Here is a 5053-nt window from a genome sequence, read left to right as displayed (position 1 = left end):
CCCAGTAAGTAATATTTGTGTAGACTTAAAAGTCCTCACTATTTTCAGGGTATTCCAATGCAAATAAAGAATATTGATTTAAATTCATTCATTTATTGAACAATGATTGATCTGGGCTTCTGCACTCAGGATAGAGTGAAGAGGATACACAACTTGCTCACTAGTAACTTTCTGTCTGGAAGAAAAAAGAAACCTAAAATATGAATACTTTGAGTACAGTTTGTGTAATGCAAGTGCTGTTACTGAAGACATAATAGGACCACTTATGTAAAATTATGAGGTCAACTAATGAATGGGAGATGGTACCCAATTTGATCCTTAAAGTCTAAAGTGACATTAATTGGTCAAGTGTTTCAAAATCACCCAGATTATCTCTATCTCTTGTGACTCTTTTACAAATATAAGATTTAAAGGTATCACTATGGATCTACTGAATCCAAATCCTTGAGGTTGGGTACCTGGAATATGTATTTTTGAAACTTCCTAGGTGATTTTAAAAGTCAGCTATTTTGGTGTGCCTGGGTGGCTCAGTCGTTAAGTGTCTGCCTTCGGCTCAGGTCATGATCCCGGGGTCCTGGGGTCGAGCCCAGCATCGAGCCCCGCATCAGGCTCCCTACTCTGTGGGAAGCCTGCTTCTCCCTCTCCCGCTCCTCCTGCTTGTGTTCCCTCTCTGGCTGTCTCTCTCTCTGTCAAATAAATAAAATCTTTAAAAAAAAATCAGCTATTTTGTTGGAACTATTAAGTTAGACAAATGAGAGGTAAAAGCCATTCTCAGCATAGAAACAGGAAAGGGAAGATGTGAAAGTATGATTAACCTGAGCATGTTTTGAGGATTGCAAGTAGATCCTTGGATGGCTGTCATGAAGAGTATGACTGGGAACATAGTAGGAGAAAAGCTTAAAAGCTAAGCACAAACCAAATGGGCAATGCAATTAGTAAAGAATATGACATATAATAGGTGCTCAATAAATATTTACTAAATGATGAATAAATCAATAAATAGGTGAGTCATTATGACTTTACATGCCTTGGTCAGAGTTACATGTTTATCTTGAAGCTTATGAGGAACCAATGACAGACTTCAAGGAGGGGAGTGGAAATCAACATTAAATGAACACAAATGAAATACTGTAAAATGAAAAAAAAAAAAAAAGCCCATATCTTCATATCCCTTTTACGAAGATGGCACCGAAAGCTAAGAAGGAAGCCGCTGCCCCTCCCAAAGCCGAAGCCAAAGCAAAGGCTTTGAAGGCCAAGAAAGCGGTGCTGAAAGGTGTCCACAGTCACAAAAAAAAGAAGATCCGCATGTCACCTACATTCCGATGACCCAAGACACTGTGTCTGTGGAGCAGCCCAAATATCCTCAAAAGAGCACCCCCAGGAGAAACAAGCTTGATCACTATGCCATCATCAAGTTCCCCCTGACGACTGAGTCAGCCATGAAGAAAATAGAAGACAGCAACACACTTGTGTTCATTGTGGATGTCAAGGCCAATAAGCACCAGATCAAACAGGCTGCGAAGAAGCTCTACAACATTGACGTGGCCAAGGTCAACACCTTGATCAGGCCTGATGGAGAGAAGAAGGCATATGTTTCACTGGCTCCTGACTATGATGCTTTGGATGTTGCCAACAAAATTGGAATCATCTAAACTGAGTCCAGCTGGCTAAATCTAAATATAAATTTTTTCACCAAAAAAAAAAAAAAAGCCCATATCTTGTTTTAGTTTCTTAAAGACTCTCTGGAGTTATGACCAGCACCAATAAGTGATGGTTTTCCCAATTCTTATTAATCTTCTCTTGAAAGTACTTAGACTTAGTACAACTGCCAATCAAATTTCACTAAACCCATTGACAGAAGAAACAATTTAAATATGACACAGAAAGGACTGACTGTCCTATTTTCCACCTGTTTTGAGAAATATGACATGTACCACAGGGGGAAAATAATCATCTTAATTTTCTGTCATTGTAATGAATAATTTATTTATTTATTATTTTTTTTAAAGATTTTATTTATTTATTTGACAGAGAGAGACACAGTGAGAGAGGGAACACAAGCAGGGGGAGTGGGAGAGGGAGAAGCAGGCCTCCCGTGGAGCAGGGAGCCGGATGTGGGGCTCGATCCCAGGACCCTGGGACCATGACCTGAGCAGAAGGCAGACGCTCAAAGACTGAGCCACCCAGGTGCCCCTGTAATGAATAATTTAAACATATAAATGATACTCTGAATATTTTATTTTATAATGGAGCATATCATCTCTTTTGGTTTTGACAGCATGTCTTTTTCCCCAAAATTCAATTTTTGAAATGCTATACCTTCGAAGAGCACTTAGCTGATTACAAAAGTAGAAAAAAAAATCCTCCTAGCCCTTCATGAATAGTAGGTAGAAAAAGAAAATAGGAAGGAAAAACAGAGGAAGGGAAAGAAGAGATGACTAGTGGGAACCACAGTCACCATGAACTTTAATTAATGCACTTTTCAATGTGCCTCCAGCGCTCTGCTGTGAAAGAGCAGCTTAGAATTCAAGGTATGTGATTTAGTCATTTGGAGTGACTCCCCCCCTTGGGACTGAAGCCATTTTAAAGATAAATCACTTTAAGTATGCCAGAGAAAGGAGCCTCAGAGAGCAGATGCCCAGGAGGAGTATGAAATTAACTTAGGACCCAAGTAAGTGAAGGACTAGGGGAATTTGGTCCTGCAAACCAAACAGGGTTGGGCCCAGAACAGAGACACTGTGGTCATCAAATCTTTATCTCCAAGCTAGCTGTTACCTGGAAAATATGAGTTACCATTAGTATTAACACTCTAAGATGAATCTCAAACTTCTCATTGCAATATAAAAGGCCTTTCTCAATCTGCCTTCAGACTCTCTCCTTCAGACATCTCCTCATCTTTTGCCTCTATTCTCGTAAAGCTTTACAATGTTCTCAGCTACAACACATGATCTGCCTCTAGTTGCTACATCTTTTTATATGCTCTTCCCTTTGCCTGGGGAACATTTTTAAAAATCTCTTTTATACTGGGATAACCGTTACTTGTTTTTCAAACATATCTGTCTTCATTTACACTAAAATGGGCCGTATGCTTTTCTGCATGTTCTCATAGTTCTCAGTGCTCTTTGCAGATCAATTTATTCAATTTATTTAATTAAAGATGCTCCACTTTATTCTAAACTTGAGATCATCAGTTCAACACCTTTAGGGGGCTGGTGGGGGATACAACTAGCAGAGGACCAGGTATAATAAATAGAGAATGGCAGAATTATGGATTTAGATGTGGCATGTCCTTCACAAAAGAACTCTTATTTTTTAAAAGATTTTATTTATTTATGAGAGAGAAAGAGAGGGAGCAGGGGGAGGAGCACAGGAAGAGGGACAAGCAGACTCCTCACTGAGTGTGGAGCCTGATGTGGGGCTCAATCTCAGGACCCTGAGACCATGATCTGAACTGAAACCAAGAGGAGAATGCTTAACCAACTGAGTCACCCATGCACCCCCACAAAAGAACTTTAATACTCTGCTTTTCTTATAACTTTCCTTGACAAACAAAATACAAAATATAAAAAAAATCGTAAGTCAAATGTAGTTTGTTTTACAGCTACTACTTTCTTGAAATCACATTATCATATGTTTCTTTGTGTTTTCATTTTACAACATAAAGTTGGCACAAAAGTGGGATTCATAAATATGAACCAACAGAAAAAACATGACTGAATGAATGGATGGGATCATTCCTGATCTCCAGGAGTCCCAACTTTCTTGGTTCCACTTATAGATATTTTAGTTAGTTGATAGACTGAGAAGTGCTGCAGAGAAATGAAAGTATGTGAGGATGACTTTTAAATATTTAGTATCAGATAGATACAAGGTTAGGTCCTTGAATATGCAAGTTACACATCTTGAGGTTTTTAACAAGAACTAGTCTTTAAAAAATACTAATTTCTAGCCCTAAAAAATAATATGCTAGATTTCTAGCAATGGAATAATTAGTATTTAAGATAGTTTCCTCTTTATCTTTCTTATTAAATTATAATTTTCCAAAAGTAATTCTAGCAAAGTCAGGATACTATTCATATTTCATATCTCATATTCTCAAAAGTCAGCATTTTGGAAGGAAGAGTAAATTTGGTGTTGACTTTTTAATCCAACTCCTCTGTATCCAACTTTATTTTGAAGATTTTTTTATAATTATTGTAAATAGAAAACTATAACTAAAAATTTTAAAAAGTATTAAATTCGAACTGGATATTGTTACCTGTTGAAGATTCTGAACTGAGCTATGTTCTCATCATAAAGGACAATTAGCAAATATTAAAGAGGTATTAACTACATATTCCAAAAGTAAAAAGTAAAAAAAAAAAACAAAGCCAAAAGTAAAAAGTAAATAAAAGGATTAAGAGAGTAGAAAATTGAACACCCCTCATCATGTGAGTCAATGTTATTTAATGCCATGTCTTTTGTTACAACTCAAATAATTTCAGGTACAATCAGGGGTATGCATTCCACATTTTGAAACTATAGGGCCCAAATGTAAACCACTGATCTAGCATAACTAAATTAGGCTCTTGGACCCAATTCCAATATGTGTGTGGAGAGGCTTCCCCACACTGACAAGGAACTCTTGGACACTGTCTGGGTGTCCTGCAATACAACTCAATTCTGACACTATTTACCTGGAGAAAGCATAAGATTCCACAGATTAAGAGTTCAGTCCTACAAGACTACACACACCCCTTACCCTGCTCAAGATTCCAATCTCAAGTTCAGGTTGTACTTCTGACCAGGTGGCTATAAGTCAAAGGTTCCCATGACACCCTTGTCAGGTTTTATTAGTTTGCTAGAACAGTTCACAGAACTCAGAGAAACCTTTCACTTACTAGATCACCATTTTATTATAAAAGGATACGACTTAGGAAGAGCCAGATGGAAGAGAGGCACAGGGCAGGATATGGGGAGAATGTACAAAACTTCCATACCCTCTCCAGGTGCGCCACTCTCCCAGCACCTACATGTGTTTACCAACCCAGAAGCCCTCTGAACCTGGTCCTCT

General features: G+C 38.0%; 1 pseudogene; it reads left to right on the top strand.

Moving 5' to 3' along the window:
- The first annotated feature begins 1182 nt into the window (after positions 1-1182).
- LOC102728334 (large ribosomal subunit protein uL23 pseudogene) lies at positions 1183-1709 on the top strand (annotated as a pseudogene).
- Positions 1710-5053: the final 3344 nt, after the last annotated feature.

The sequence above is a fragment of the Leptonychotes weddellii genome, chromosome 5, assembly GCF_054177405.1.
Source record: "Leptonychotes weddellii isolate Sample4059 chromosome 5, ASM5417740v2, whole genome shotgun sequence".
NCBI classification, from domain to species: Eukaryota; Metazoa; Chordata; class Mammalia; order Carnivora; family Phocidae; genus Leptonychotes; species Leptonychotes weddellii.
Note: the sequence above shows the minus strand (reverse complement) of the source record. Positions and strands in the feature narration are given on the sequence as shown.